Source organism: Callithrix jacchus, chromosome 16, assembly GCF_049354715.1.
Source record: "Callithrix jacchus isolate 240 chromosome 16, calJac240_pri, whole genome shotgun sequence".
NCBI classification, from domain to species: Eukaryota; Metazoa; Chordata; class Mammalia; order Primates; family Cebidae; genus Callithrix; species Callithrix jacchus.
Window position 1 is genome coordinate 21,737,741 of NC_133517.1, and position 17,585 is coordinate 21,755,325.

The window sequence follows — 17,585 nt, forward strand, 5'->3', positions numbered from 1 at the left end:
ACGTCACGACGCCGCGCCGCAGGCCCAGCGCCCCGCGCCGCCGCAGCGCCTAGGGAGACGGGACAGCGGCCGAGGGCAACAGTAACCTTACTTGTGTTCCGCACCCTGGAACTCTGTCCGGGTCCCCACCCGACAAACGTTTTCTTCCATCTGCCTCATCGGCAGCTCCCCTCACTCCCCGCCGTAACTCCCTCCCTTAGCTCCTCGAAACCCAAGGCGCGTGCGCACGAGGCCGCACCGTTTCGGGGCATCCCCTTGAGCGCTAAACTTTGCGTTCCAGCGCGCTGAGGGTATGGGGTGGGCTCATCCCGCGCAAGAGGCGCCGTTCTGGCCTGCCGACCCCAGAAACCCATAGCACGCGGCGCACTCGCCGTTCTCAGCCCACCGCGGGGTCACCGCCAGCTTTTCCCTCCTTGAATTCCCAGTCATGGGCTTCGCTAGGGACCGCTGCGGCAGTGACGTCAGCGGGCCGCGCGGGCACCATGCTCCCCGCTACGTCACTGTCAGTCCCTCGGTGGGGCAGGGCTGGAGCGCTACCCTGGCAGGTGCGGCCCCGGGGCCAACCCGAGCCGGAGGTGAGGAGTGCGGAGCCAAGAATTCCGAAGTGAGGAGGGGGCCTGGAGACAAAGGGAAAAAAGACTGAGAAAGAAGTGAGAGTATGGGTCAAAAGAATGACAAAGGATGGTATTGAGAAAACAAAGGAAAAAAGTAGACTGCATGCCCCTCTACCAAAAGCGTTGTTTGTTGGTTTGTTATTTTTCCAAACCTAGAAAAAATAAAGAGCTCTTGACCTGTTTTGTAAGCTAGATATGTAATTTGAGTGTTCCTATTGTCGCATTTTTCACTAAACTGTCAAGGCTTTCACCATCAACTGATTGTTTCTAATTCATTCTGGCCTTTGGTACTTCAGCCTGAAAAGCTGTCCCCTGCTGGCAAAATTGTTGCTTTGGCTCAGTTCTTAGGGCACCCACCCTTCTACTTATTTGAGATGACTAGCCACTGGCAAGGTGGCAGGCCTTGAAAGCAGTACATAGCTTTCACTGATAATGAGATCACATACCAAATGCACATAATCCGGTAAATAAGCAAAAATAGACCTTTTATCATCTTTCCATGACATCTGTTTCTTTTCTCTAGCTAAAAACTTTACACCTCCTATGTGGATATTTTTCTATCTGTCTCCTTTCTACTATTAAAAGAACTGTAACTCCCAACGTGGTCTTGTGGATTTTGTCTTCATTAGATGATGTAAGCTCCCCTTTAGTACAACAACTGATCCAACTCATCTTTGAAATCCTCATTACTCCCACAACATCTAGTAGATGTATTGAACATCTACTATATGCTTGGGATTATACTGAGAACGTTTTCTCATGTTATCACATTGACTTCTCACAAAAGCCTCACAAGGTAATTATTAGTATCTGAATTGAGAGTAGACTCATGGAAACAAATTCGCCCTAGACCTTAAACAGATAAGTGGCAAGAACTAACCTCAAATAATGTTTGAATTCTGTGTAAATCTAACCACCCAGGAGGTGATACTGGTGTGATGTTACTCTGTGCCAAATAAAATAACCGTATCACATTTAATAACATCTAAGAGACCCAGGTTGATTAAATCATTTAATGACACTGAGAGCACTAAGTAGATGACTGAACAATGCATCCCCCTTCAACATAGTTGATTACTACTGTGCACCTGTGAGCCAAGAACCATGACCAGCACTCTACATACAATGTTTAACTTTACCCAACACAATAGCCATGTAAGTCAGGTAATTTTATCCTGATTCTACAGATGAGGAATCAGGTTACAAGACCATAAGTCATTTGCTCCAGTGAACTCTGCTCTACGATTTCAGAACCATGCATTTTCCATCATACCACACAGCATCTCAAGACCAGAGATTTCCAGCTTTACTGTGTTCTTTACTGTGTTGAGGAGCTTATTAATCAGGTTCTTCAGAGAAACATAACCCATATGTACATACAGAGAGAAGGGGAGAGAGAGTTATTTTAAGGAATTGGCTTATGTTTTTGCGGAGGCCGGCAAGTCTGAAATCTGTAGGGCAGGCCAGCAGGCTGGAAACTGAAGTTAGAGTTGAAATTGCAGTCTTGAGTCTGAAATCTGCACAGCAGACCCACACTCTGAAAACTCACACAGGGTTTCTACATTGGAGTCTTGAGGCAGAACTGAGTCATCCTCAGGAAACCTGAGTATTTGCTCTTAATGCTTTCAACTCTATGGAGAGTCATCTGCTTAAAACCAATGGATTATAAATGGCAGTCACATCCACAAATATCTTCATAGCAACATCTAGACTGGTATTTGACCAAATGACTGAACACCATGGTTTAACCAAGTTGATACATAAAATTAACAATCACAGGGAGCAAAGGTGAAACCTAAATAAAGAAATGTTATTACTTTCAGCAGCAAAAGAAAAGTACTTAGGAGAAAAGTAACAAAAACTGCAAAATTCTTATAAAGGAGATTTTCACATCATTGAAATATAAAAGCCAACTTGAATATTTAGAAAGTATTCACATGAGATGCAAATATCTTCACAATATGTGCCCATTTAATCTTTCCAACATGTTTTCCTTCCCTAGACCTTTTTATCACCAGTTTTCTAATCATATTCCTTCCAAGGTCCAAACCATCCATCCCAGCAGTCAGGTACTGCTTATGAATCAGTATAGACCTCTACATGTAACTATTCCTCTTTTCAAACAAAATGAACAACCAGGTACACTGCTCCAAGTTCTGTAGACTGGGAATATTTCTCTTTACTGCCTCTAGAACCACCCCAGAGAGGGACCATCGTGTTGTAGCTGTCTACTGTCTGCACCATAAAACGCAGAACTATCTGTAAATCAGTTGCAAATATTTTTCTCAACAGATTATCGGGAATTAGATGCCTTAGATGCCTTCTGGCTCCAAGGTTTCTGCTGAAAAATCGAGTAATAATCTCATTGAGGATCCCATTTTTATAGAGAGAATTGCTTTTTTCTCATTGCTCTCAAAATTCTCTCTCTTGTCTTTTTCTTTCAACAGTGTCATCATGTCTTGGTCTGGGTCTCTTTTGGTTTGTCGTACTTGGATTTGGCTGATCTTAGATTTCTAAACGTGATTTCCATAAATTTGGGGAGTGTTCTGTCATTATTTCTTCTAATAATCTCTCTGCTTCTTTCCCTTTTCTCTTTCTGTAAATCCCATAATGCATATATTAGTCGGCTTGATGGTGTCACATATGTTTCTTAACTCTGTTCACTTTTCTTTATTCCTTTTTATTTCTGTTTCTCAGAATTTATGATTTCACATGTCCTATAGTCAAGTTCACTTATTCTTTCTTCTGCCTGTTCCAATCTGCTGTAGAACTTCTCCCTCTAGTATATTTTTCAACTTGGTTATTGTATTTTTCAGTTTCAGAATTTGGTTCCATTTTATAATTTCTATCTCTTTGCTGATGATTAATTTTGTTTACATATTGTTCTCCTGATCCCCCTTAGTTCTCTGTTCACATTTTCCCTTAGCTCTTTCAGCATATTTAAGATACTTATTTTAAAGTATTTGTCTAGTAAGACTAATGTCTGTATTTTTTCAGGAAAGGTATCTGCTACTTCATTTGCTTCTTTGAAAGGGACAATTTTTTCTGGGTTTTTGAAATATGCATTGTGGGGGTTTTGTTGTTGTTGAAAATTGGGCAGCTGAGAAAGCAGACACCTCTTCCAGTCTTTGCAGACGGTCCCTGTGTCAGGGAAGTTTTTCACTAATTAGGTGGTCTGTGGTTCTAAGTCTTAGGATCAGCTTAAGGAGAAAGCTTAAGACCTTATGAGTTCTTTTATGAGCATGCATCTTGGCTGGGCCATTGTGTGGCTTTTTAAATTTCTCCGTGTACACAGCTGCTTTTTAATGTCTTATTTTCCAAATGAATCTCTCCTTAAGGCCTTTGGTGGTCTATTATATGTCTCCACCCATAATGTCTTACCCCAGGTGTCTATGGGCCAGTCTCCCAGTAACTTTCCCAAGCAGCAGCCACTGCTTCACCCTGCTTGAGATCTGAGTTAGGCAAAGCAAAGACCAGTCCTTCAGGCATTGCCTAGTAGGTTAAAGCATTTCAAATAAAACCTGCTTTTCTCCTCCTTCTTCTGGTTTATAGTTTTGTTTTGTACTGTTTTTATCTGACTTTGGTGTCAGGGCAATATTTGCCTCATAAAATGAGCTGGAAAAGCTTCCTAACAGTTCTATTTTCTGAAAGTGTTGGTGTACAAAAGTGGAATAATTTCTTCCACAGGTGTGTGATGGGGTTCACTAGTTAAACTATCTGTACCTGCACTTTTTATTGTGGTAAGATTTTAAATGACTAATTCAACTTACTTAGCTGGTGAATCTCATAATCTAAGCTCTACCTAACCCCAAAAGTAGTCTCCAAGGTTATAGACCAAAATGTTAGAAGTGGTGGGATTGTGATTTTTCCTTTTCTTTTAAAATGTCTTCCTCATCCATTATATTTGCCAAATTTTCTAAGACAAACCTATATTATATTATAACAAAACTTATTCATAGCCTGGGCAACATGGTGAAATCCTGTCACTACAAAGAAAATACAAGAGTAGCCAGGTGTAGTGGCATGTGCCTGGACTTCCAGCTACTTGGGAGGCTGAGGTGGGAGCATCACTAAAGTCCTGAAAGTTGAGGCTGCAGTGAGCTGTGATTGTGCCACTGACCTTGAGCTTGGGCAACAGAGTGAGCCCCTGTCTCAAATAAAAAAAGTTATTCATTAAATTTATAAACTGTGAGCAAAAATAAACTATCTATAATGTTATGATAAACACACAATAAAAGGATAATTGAAGAAAAATTTCACTTGAGGGTTAGTTCCCTACACTATTTAGTAGTCCAACACTATTAATCAACAAGCACTTCCACGGTAGTACACTAATGAATAATCAGAAGATTTCTAGCTAAACACAGCAGATTGTATACTTGTGTTGATCTGTTTCCTCCTCAAACTGTCCTAAATGACACTGAAAGAAGAAAATAAAGCATTATTAGTTCAGGACAAAGAGAAAAGGAGGAGAAATGAAAACTGCTAAGAAGTTCATGTTTTGGAAACTGAAGGTGATGAGTAAGTTATATATGTCCTAGCAAAACAGAAACCTAAACCCTGAGCTTACAAGCGGAGAGGGCTACATCTAGCTGATTCCTGCTGCAGAGACCCAGGAACATCTCAGAAATTGGAGACCCCACCCATCTTACGAGGCAAGGATGCACATGGGCTGAAAAAGAAAAGATCAATTGAAGTTCTTTACAACAAGCTGTCAGAACCTCAGATCTCCTCCCCAAGGCTGTGTCAACAGGTAACTTGCTCTTCTTCACCTCCACAGAAGATTGGATGGACTGACCCAAACAGGCTCTGGTCTTGGATTCACCAGGCAGAGCTGAGGGTGAGGTAAGAGTACCATATGCAAAGAGGTGGCCTAAGTGAGAGTCTGCATTCTTGGTGACAGCCAAGTTTATATCCTCCAGGCAAGAGGCTGGAAGATTCCTCTTTCAAAAAAAATGAACCTTCCCAAGGCAAAAGTTTTGCTGGAGCTGTCAGTTGGGAGTTCTCTGACCAAATAAGTAGGTCCACACATAATTCTAAGCTAAACCCCACCCATGCACAGGGAGCTTATAAACAGCATAACAGCATCTCATTCTTAAATATGAAAAAAGAATCAAGCATTATCAGAATTTGGAAAAATCCTATAGCATGAGACATGATAGAATTGAACAGGAAAAAAAAGGGGGGGGGAGAGAAACAATAGAGAAACCCCTTAAAAGAAAACCCAACAATATGCTTAGAGAGATAAGAATTTATAAAGTATAAGGGCAGAATAATATGAAACAAAATAGTTCTTTTAAATTAAAACTATGATAGCAAAAATTTAAATATTTAATGAATGAGTTAAATGATAAAGTTAAATATATTTTCCCAAAAGTAAAACAAAAAAAGATATAGATAATGTGAGCAAAGATACTAAAATTAAAGTCCCAGTCCAGGGGGTTTAACATCCAAATAATGATGATTTCAGAAAGAGAGAATTGAGAAAATTGTGGGGAGAAAATAATTTTAAAAAATTTAGCAGAACAGGAGCGCACATTTCCAGATGGAGATTGCCAAGTCTGTGCTTAGAATAATGAACAGAGAAAAGATCTACACCAAGGCATAGCACTGTGAAATTTTAGAATAATGGGGACAAAATTAAGAATTTAAATGTCTTCCAGGGTATAAACATAAAAACAGGTCACATACAAAGATTCCATCTAGGAATCTGTAGACCTGGCCATAATATCAATTTAATGTGAAAGCAGAATAAAGATAATTTTCAGACATTGAAGAACTCAATTATGTAGTTCCCACTGCATCTTTTCTCAGGAAACTATTAGGTAATGTACTGTAGAAAGAGGAGGGAGGATAGATACCAGGAAAGGGAAATAGCAAACAGGAGCCTCAACACAGGAGAGAGGGGAAGGGAGCCCCAAGTAATAGTCCCTGAGTCACAGCACCAGAGAGGACTGAGACCGCAACAAGGGCACATGTGAGCAGGAAGCTGGAAGCTCTGGGAAGAAGATGGAACTAACAGGTGACCTTGGCAGCTAAACAGTGAGAGAAGCTCTGGCAGAGAGTTTGGGAATACATTTATCACGACGACATAGAAAATTAAACCAATAAACTTGAATTAATAACACACTGAGAAAAACAAGTTGTAAAAGAAATGTAATCATCATACATTATATGTCTATTTTATAAATAATAGTTACATATTCACAACAATATAATTGCTGAATATTGATTTAGCAAAAATGTGGTGTTACAGCTAAATATATTGAGAGGTGGAAGGGAATGAAAAGTGTGTGTTGAATGTAATGAAAAGTCATGTTAAGATATGGTCTTACAGGATAAGGGTGGGTCCTATATCCAATAATGGTGCCCTTATAAGAGGAGGGAGATTTGGAGGCACCCGTACCTGCAGGGAAGAATCATGCAAAAACAGAAATGGAGGCCAGGAGCAGTGGCTCATGCCTGTAATCCCAGCATTTTGGGAGGCTGAGGTGGGCGGATCATGAGGTCAGGAGATCGAGACCATCTTGGCCATGGTGAAATGCCATGTCTACTAAAATAAAAAAATTAGCTGGGCATGGTGGTATATGCCTGTAGTCCCAGTTAATCAGGAGGCTGAGGCAGGAGAATCGGTTGAACCCAGGAGATGGAGGTTGCAGTGAGCCAAGATCACCCCACTGCACTCCAGCCTGGGTGACAGAGCAAGACTCTGTCTCAAAACAACAACAACAAAAACCACACACAAAAGACAGAGATGGAGACTCAAGTGGTAATTATACAGGCCAAGGAACACAAAGGACTGCCAGCAATCACCAGAAGCTAAGTCAGAGGCATGATCAGAGTCTCTGCCAGAGCATTCAGAGGGAGGCTGGCCTTGCCAACACCTCTGTTTTAAACTTCTGACTTCCAGAACTGTGAGATAATACACTCCTGTTGTTTTAATCTATCCAGTTGATGATCATTTGTTACAGCAGCCTTAGGACATTAATATAATCATGTGAATTCTGTGTATCTGAATTGGAGCAGGAGATGTTTCACAAAGGGCCAGTACTTCTAAGTTCATTTCTACACTTGAGGTTAAACAACACTGTAACAACAACAACAACAACTAACCAATTTAGTTTTTTTTTAAGGCACAGTAGAAAATTGATCCGTTCAATTAAGGGATGTGGGAGGACTAGCGATATGGAATCACAAATTTTAGTTGCTGGTTATAAATATTGAAGTGAATACCTATCTGAAGTTGACTTTCTGTTTTTAAAAACACCCTTCAGCTTCCCTGCTATTTTTTGTTTTGAGATGGAATCTTGTCTGTAGCCCAGCCTGGAGTGCAGTGGTGTGATATCCACTTACTGCAACATCCGCCTCCCGGGTCCCGATTCAAGCAATTCTCCTACCTCAGCCTCCCAAGTAGCTGGGATGACAGGCACGAGCACCATGCTCAGCTAATTTTTTGATACTTTTTAGTAGAGACATGGCTTCACCATGTTGATCAGTCTGGTCTTGAACTCCTGACCTCATGATCCACCTGCCTCGGCCTCCCAAAGAGCTGGGATTACAGGCATGAGCCACTGCGCCTGGCTGCTTCCCTGCTATTTCTGAAGAAGAATGTAAAGAACAAAGGGCTCTTTCCCTCACACCCCATACAATAACAACATAAAATATTGAACAGAATAAATCTTACTCAAAATAGCAAAATTTTTTACAGTGAAGCTAAAAATTAATTATTAAGCAATTTTTTACACTAACAAATATCTCTGAACTTAACTATAATTTTTATATAAAATAATGACAGATTTAAAGAAAGCACCTATATTATTTACATTTTTCTGGTGCTCTCTCTGTCTTAGGGCCAAATATCTGCCTAAAAGTTGTTTAAATAAGGAAATATTTAAGATCTTAAGGCAGCCAGGCGTGGTGGCTGACACCTGTAATCCCAGCACTTTGGGAAGCCAAGGCAGGTAGATTACCTGAGGTCAGAAGTTTCAGACCAGTCTGGCTAATATGGTGAAACCCCGTCTCTACTAAAAATACAAAAATTAGCTGGGTGTGGTGGTGGGCGCCTGTAATCCCTACTACTTGGGACAGGAGAGAGATATAGGAGAATCACTTGAACCTGGGAAGTGGAGGTTGCAGTGAACAGAGATTGCGCCACTGCACTCCAGCCTGGGTAACAAAGAGGGAAACTCTGTCTCAAAAAAAAAAAAAAAGATCTTAAGGCAATTGGTTATCGTGTATTTTAATTATGATGTAGGAGGCAGGACTCAACTCTGGAGGTGGGGCACAGATACAAGACCAAACTGAAGACTAACTAAAAAAGGGCTAGGGTGAAGCAGCTTTCCATGAGACATGCCCACCAGTGTGCCATGTTAGTTCACCATTGCCACATCAACACTCGGAAGTTACTGCCCCTTTCCATGGCAATGACCTGATGAACTGGTATTATTCTTTTCCTAGAAATTTCTGCAAAAAACACTCCTTAATTTGCATTTAATTAAAAGTGGGTATAAATATGACTGCAAAACTGCCTCTGAGCTGCATCTCTGAGCACACTGTCTACGGGGTAGCCCTGCTCTGCAGAGTAGAGCTGCTTCTATACACTGCCACTTCAATAAAAGTTGCTGTTTAACACCACTGTCTTACCCTTGTATTCTTTCCTGGGTGAAGCCAAGAGCCCTCCCAGTCTAAGCACCAATTTTGAGGTTCACCTGTCTTGCATCAATGGGTTGAATTTTGGTTGCCTCACCACACCGCCAAAAAATATATATGTTGAGATCCTAACCTCCAGTTCCTTAGAATGTGAACTTATTTGGAAATAGGGTCATTACTTAGTTAAATTGAGATAAGGTCACAGGATTAAGATGCACTATGCAGATATCCTTATAAGAAGACAACAATGTCTTATATCCTTATAGGAAGACAACAGCATAATTCCCTAATGCATTGTGACAGATGTCCTTATGAGAAGACACCATTGTGAAGACACAGACACAGGGAGGATGCCATGTGAAGATGACACCCGAGGCTGGACTGATGCATTTACAAGCCAAGGGATGACAAGTATTATCTGCCATCACCAGCAGCAGGGAGAGGGGCATGGAACAGACTCTCCCTCAGAGGTGCTGGCAAGAATCAACCTTGTTGATACCTTGATTTTGGACTTCTGACCTCCATAACTGTGAGATAATAAATTCCTCTTGTTTTAAACCAACCAATATGTGGTACTTTGTTACAGAAGCCCTAGGAAATTAATACACAGGGTTTTAATCAAAAATTTTGAAAACTCATTAATTTTTTAAAATTTCAAATCAATTTTTCATTCATTTGTTTATTCACCAAATATTTGTTGAATGACTACTATCTGTTAGGTGCTCTCATAGGCACTAAAGATGAGGTAGAGATTGGTCCCTGCCCTAAATGAAGTTAAAATTTTAATGGAGGAGAGTGGAAATAAACATATAAATACAGTCATGCATTGTTTAATGACAGGAATACATTATCAGACGTGTCCTTAGATGATTTTGTCATTGTGTGAATATCCTAGGGTATATTTACACTAACTCAGAAACTCTAGCCTACCACATGTGTAGGCTAGACGGAATAGCCCATTGCAGTTAGGCTCCAAACCCATACAACATATTACTATACTGAATACTGTCGGCAATTGTAACACAATGGTATTTATGTATCTAAATATATCTAAACATAGAAAAGGAAGTAAAAATATAGTATAAAATATTTTTAAAATAATTCTCCTGTATAGGACACTTACCACAAATGGGCCTTGCAGGACTGGAAATTGCTCTGTGTGAGTCAGTGAGTGAGTGTTGAGTGAAGGTGAAGGCCTAGGACATACTGTACACTACCATAGACTTTATAAATACTGTACACTTAGGCTACACTCAATTTATTTAAAATATTATTTCTGCAGGCCGGACACAGTGGCTTATGCCTGTAATCCCAGCACTGGGCAACAAGAGTGAAACTCTGTCTCAAAAAGAACAATTCTTCAATAATAAATTAACCTTAACTTACTATTCCTTTTTTGCTTTATAGACAAATTTTTAAAAATGTTTTGACTCTTTCATCATAAGTCTCAGCTTAAAACATACTTTATACAGCTTTACAAATACAAATACAAATATTCTTTATATTCTATAAAGCTTTTTTCTATTAAAATATATGTATATTTTTAACCTTTTATACTTTTTTGTTAAAATCTAAGATACAACCACACACATTACCCTAGGCCTACCCAGAGTTGGGATTATCAGTGTCACTGTCTTCCACCTCCACATCTTGTCCCTCCTCACCTACCGAAGGACTGGCCTGAGGCTGTTTCACAGTTGGCTTTTTTTTTTAATAAGTACAAGAAATATGCTCTAAGATAATGGTAAAAAGTATAGTATAGCAAATACATAGAGCAGTAACATAGTCATTTATGTAAATATAAAATATGTACTGTACATAATTGTATGCACTGTACTTTAATATGATTGACAGCACAGTAGGTTTACACAGGTGTCATCATAAACTATGGATAATGTGTTGTACTACAATGTCAAGATGGCTACAACATCACTAGGAGATAGAAATTTTTCAGCTCCATTAAATCTTATGGGACCACTATGGTGTATGTGGTCCATTGTTGGCTGGAATATGTTTATGTGATACATGACTGTACATGACATGACATATGACATAACAAGCTAGTGTTAGGTGACATGAAGAAAAATAAAATAGGGAAGTGTTTTAGAAAGTGGGATATAGAGGTCAGGGAAGCCCACTTTGAGAAGATGGCATTGGGCTGGGCACGGTGGCTCACGCCTGTAATCCCAGCACTTTAGGAGGCCGAGGCTGGTAGATCGAGCCTAGGAGTTTGAGACCAGCCTGGGCAACATGGTGAAACTCCATTTCTATGAAAAGTACAAAAATCAGCTGGTTGTGGTGGCACGCTGGTGGACCCAGCTACTCTGGAGGATGAGGTGGGAGGATCAACTTGGGCCCAGGTCAAACTCATAGAAACAGAAAGTAGATAGAGGTTACTAGAGGTTAGGGAAAGAGACGAATAGGGAGTTAGTGTTTAATGGGTGTAAAGTTTCCATGTGGAATGATGAAAAAGTGCTGGAAATAGTGGTGAAGGTTGCACACACTGTGATTGTACTGAATGCCATTGAACTGAACACTTACAAAGGACTGAAATGGTAAATTTCATGTTAGGCATATTTTACCACACACCAGTCCCCTGGCCCACCTCAGGAGATGTTGAAAGGATTGGGCCAAAATATGCTTTTTGAGAGTTCATTGCTTTAGCCCACACTCTTATCTGAGCTCTAGAATGAGACCCCCACAGAGGCAGGTCCCTACACTGGCTCGGAAGGCACAGCCCTCGGGTCTCCCAGTGCTCACATTCTCAGAGCATGACCTTGATTTTCCTTTGCTACAGGTGCCAGAGACTGTGCTACATCTCATCACAGCTCTTATCACACTTTTGTCCTCTATTGTCTTTCCAGAAAGCCTCGAAGAAGCTTTTCATATATTCTGACACCTACTTTCTCTTTTTGTTTCAAATATTTTGAGTTGACCAAGAAAAAAGCAGTCATTCACCAAGTTGAAGTTTGTTCGCTTATATTTTCCTTGACACTCCCTATACATGGATTCTTTAATTGAGATTGGGCCTATTTTGAGTGACATGAATGTTACCAATCATGCCTATACACTTTGTTGGCAACAATATGCCTTGACAACTCAACTCTTGGTGTCTGTTTCCCTGATTAAAGCAATCTATCCAACCCCAGCAGACAAAATAAAATCACTGCAATGTATATGCTGGCAATTATGATAAACCACACAGACTACAAGCCTCTCTGCAAGTAAAACTGTAGTACACACAAAGGAACAGATAAACCACAAGGCAAACAAAAAATCATAAAATTTAAATGAAAGGAATACTTTACAAGTAGAAGACTTATTTTTTTCCATAAAATAACTTTTAAAATTCCATAACAAAGCCACAAGAAACAAATTACTCTTGACAAGGTACAGTGACATAAATGAGATCACTGGACGAATTATTTTTCATAATCTATGGAGCATTTCACCTGCCAAAGAATCCTCAGTTGACCCTCCTTCATTCCATCAGTGAGATCACACTGTTCAGACCTATAATAAATGTAGCAGGGATGAAAGTTCACAAAGAAACAGAAATAAAAAGTTTGCACATTCATGAATAAAAGTTTGACCCAGTTTAATTCTTTTTTTTTTTTGAGATGGAGTCCTGCTCTGTCGCCTAGGCGAGAGTGCTGTGGCGCGATCTCGCTCACTGCAACTTTCACCTTCCAGGTTCAAGCAATTCTCCTGCCTCAGCCTTCCAAATAGCTGGGATTATAGATGCCCACCACTGCATCCGGCTAATTTTTGTATTTTTAGTAGAGACAGGGTTTCACCATATTGACCAGGCTGTTCTTGAACTCCTGACCTCGTGATCAACCTGCCTCAGCCTCCCAAAGTGCTGGGATACAGCATGAGCCACCGTGCCCGGCCTGACCTGGTTTAAATATCATATCCTTAGTGAAGCCTTTCCTGAACTCCTCAGATGGAAGAAATCTCTCTCTTATGAAGTCGTATAGGACCATCTGTACTTCTCTTGAGTGCCTTCCTTTCTGGATATTGTATTATATTTCTTTGTATACACATTTGGATCTCTCTGGACCCCTAAATTCAGATGGTCTCCAAAGATCAGTACCCTCTGTTTTGTCAGTCTACATTATATCCAGGCACGCAGAGATACGCACATATTCCCCCACCATGACCAGCCTCCCCGCTGCTTCATAATCTCTTACCTCTGTGAACATGATTCCAAAATCTCTATTCCTTCCTCAAAACTCAGTCACAAATTTCCGACTGCCTGCTAGATTTCTGCACCACACTGCCCCTTTAAATCTCAAATTCAGTAAGTCTGCAATGAAAATGATCACCCTCCCTGCCCAACTTTCTTCTGATCTCCTTGTGTTAATGACACCAGTATCATCCTGTTCAGTTGGGTGCAAAACTCCCCACCCATCCTCACTGCCCATATCCAATCAGTTACAATGCCTTGTTAATTTTATTTCTGTAATATTATTGTAATTGTAGAACCCTTCCTACTTACCCCATCTCTCTCTGCTCCATACTTCGACTACTACTGGATCTTGTCCATCACTGTATCCACAGTATCTAGAATAGTACTTTATCTAAAGTGAAAAATAAAAAAATACAAAATAAAATAATGAATGAATGAATAAATAAATTTCCCACCTCAATGCCTTTGCTCAGGCAATTCTCTTATCTTGGAATTCTCTTGTACCATATTGCCAGTATTTACAGTAATCTTCAAGGTACAGCTCCAATGTTTGCCCTCTATGAGATTTTCTCACAGAGACAAATTTTGTATGTCTATGTTAGTCAAGGTTGTTGGTTGCAAACAATGGTAGCCAATTCTGATAATTTTAAAGAAAAGAATAGCAAAAATGATTTATTGAATAAATGTGATGGAGACTCACAGAATGGATGGCTGAGAAGCAGGCAGCGTTATCTGTAGGCCAGACAGAAGCCTCCAGCAAGGATGCCACCATCTTTATTGTTGCCATATCCCATTGCTGCTGCTAGGTCTAGGAGCCAATAAGATCTCTCCTTCCTGTCCTTCATCTTTCACCACTTGCTTAAGATTTGAAGTCTAGGGTGGACACATACATTTGCTAATCCTAGGTTAAGTGCCCACAGTTAAAGTGGTAGGATTCAAGGACACGGAATATCTGCCTCCTTGAGTTTCATAGTAGATGGCAAGACTCTGCCTTTCCCAAAGACCCATACAATGGGAGAGTCCCTACATTTACAAAAGAATTCAGTTACTGGAAGCCAAAATATAGCAACAAATGTCCACTGAAGCCTCCGGCAAGGATGCACGTCTTCACTCTTCTGCAAGATCGTAAGTCCTGTGAAGGCAGAATTTGTCTGAATCATTTTTGTATTCACTGAAGTTCCTAGAAAAGCACCTTGCACTTCTAGTTGAGAGAGTTCCTTTCTGATTACTTCATCATACGCATCTCATTAAAAAATTTCTGGTTTAAGCTACTCCATGCCATTTTAAAGTTTTCAGATTTTCAAAATGTTGGGCGTCTTGTTTAAACCTTTTATACATATTAGGTTGGTGCAAAAGTAATTGCGTTTTGAGCCATGCCTATTGTGACAAAATCCACAATTACTTTTGTCCCAACCTACTATTTGTCAAATGAGAGAATGAATGATGCTTCTTGTAAGCAAAGAAGCCACAGTGTTTTACATACATTAATTTTCTCACTCACTTTTGACCAGATTGTTAGCTGTGTTTTGCTGTAGCACTTAATGCAATTATGAACACATTTAAAGCTAATAAAACACTCAAATTCTGTTACTGAAAGGTAGATTGTCAGTTTCCCACTTAACCATACACCTTTATTATCTGTTCTGAGTTCCTGGGGCTAAGAAACCCTACTTTATAATTTTTCTCCATCAAACTTTCATTCAATTACTCAAAATAGCGATGAATAAAAACATCAATCTATTTCTTAAACTATACTGTGCTTCATTTAATTTCTCACTTCTTGTTAAAAGCATTTCTTTCTTCTTGCTGAAAGTTCATGCATCACGTTGCCCCTTTAAACCTCAAACTCACTAAGATTAAAATGGAAATGATGTCTTATCATATCTATTTTGTTTGAAAGTTTTTTAGTTTAAGCTATTCCGTAGCACCTTAAAATTTTCAGACTGATCACGTTTCTGATGTCTGCTTTACATTTTTGTCTTCTCTAACACCTTCTATGACCTTTATGGGCAGCAATCATTTCTGGGGTTCACTGAGTACCCAACACACAAACAATATTTGTCAAACAAACTGGTTAATAAGAAATGAGAAGTTGTACAGCTTAAGGAATTACAGGGACGTCTGACTCAAGCACAGTAATGGTAGCATTACATTCATACTATCATTATTAACATTATGTGGTTCAGGGGTTCTCAAAGTGTGGTTCATAGACTCCAGCATTTCCTAGGGACCCTTTCAGAGGGTCTACAAGATCAAAACTACTTTCCTAAGAATACGAAAACATTATTTGTCCTTTACACTGTGGTGACATTTGCAATGAGGTTATGAAAGAAAGGATAAAACTGCTGGTGCCTTAGCACAGAGCAAACTGTGCTACTAGTCATTTCATTTTCACTGCTATGTACTCATATTTCAAAAATGCCAGTTTTAGCTTATACATGTCCTTAAAGTAAACATTATTAGTTTTGTTATATGTCAACCCTTGAGTCAACGTCTTGTTAATATACCGTGGGACGAAATGAGAAGTGTGTGTACAGCACTTAGGCTGCTTGATGCTTGTCTCAAGGAAAACATTTGTGCCATTGTTTGTACTGGGACCCGAAGCAGCTGCTTTTTTCGTGAAATACCGTTTTACCTGAAGCAATGACTGACAGACAAACTAGGGTTTTTAAGAATTTGGTATTAGACGGACATTTTCTCTAAAATGAAGAATACAATTTTTACTCAAGGTAAGCAACTGACAGTATTTGTCATCAATGACAAAATCTAAACTTTCAAGTGAATATTAGAATTTTAGAAAATATTATCTACCACTATGAGCTTAATTCTTAATATATTTCTGATGAGATCAGTGGCGATTTTAATGAATTTTTAAATATTGTGTAATACACTGTGCCAACATTTGGAAAATCTGCATAACAAAATGAAACAGTATTTTTTAAATGATGAATGTGTAATTTGCAAAAGCAAGCATTGGTAAAAAGATATATTCAGAACTCAAGAGAGCCCAGTGAATCTTAATGTAACGGAATAAGAAAAAAACATTTATAATAAAGTTTCAGATTTTACATTGCAGCAAACCTTTAAGAAACTACCATTTGCCAAGTTTGGGTTGTTGTATCAAAGAATATCCACAGTTATATGAAAAGCCTATTAAAAGCCTACCCCTTTTTCCAATTGCATATGTATGTGAGGTTAGATTTTCTTCACATAATTCAACCAAAACAATATATTGCAACAATTCGAATGCAGAAACAGATATATGCATTAAGCTGTCTTCTGTTAAGTCAGATATTAAAGAGATTCACAAAAATGTAAAACGTTGCATGTTGCAGCTCCTTTTGCTATTTTTTTATTGTTTTGGAAAATACAATTTTTTTTTACAAAAGTGTTATTTATGTTAACATGTAATAGATTTATTATGGTTATTTTTAAATAAATATTTAAAAATTTTAAATTTCTAATATGATAAATATTGATAGATATAACTCACCTAAGCAAGAGCTCGTTGAGATCCACAATATTTTTTGTTATTCAGTATGATCTTTTTATTACTCTTTTAAAAATTTATAGACTTTTTTAGAGCACTCTTAGGTATATAGAAAAATTAAGCAGGAAGTAGAGTTTCCGTAAAGTTCCTCATCCCTACACACACACACACACACACACACACACACACACACACGCACGCACACACACACCCCAATGTGATCTCTCCCAACAATTTCCTGTATTATTAACATGTTGCATTAGTGTAGTATGTTTGTTATAATTGATAAGCCAATACTGATACAATATCATTAACCAAAGACCATAGTTTACATTAAGGTTCACTCTTTTTGTTGTATATTCTATGGTTTTTGACAAATATGTAAAGACATGTGGCCACCATTATAATATTATACAGAGTAACTTTACTGCCCTAAACATTTCCTGTCTCTACTTACTCATTCTTCCCTCCCTCCCCTTAAACTCCTGGCAACCACTGGTCCTTTTACTGTCTTATCTAGTTTTGCCTTCTCTAGAATATTATGTTGGAATCATATAGTATCACATAGTAATCATATAACCTTTTTAGATTGGCTTCTTCTGCTTAGCAATATGCATTTAAGGTTTCTCCCTGTTTTTTC

At 39.1% G+C, this 17,585-nt stretch overlaps 1 pseudogene; it reads left to right on the plus strand.

The window, feature by feature from the left end:
• Positions 1–427: 427 nt before the first annotated feature.
• Positions 428–17,585, plus strand: part of LOC144579680 (large ribosomal subunit protein eL38 pseudogene) — a 66,880-nt pseudogene continuing 49,722 nt past the window's right edge.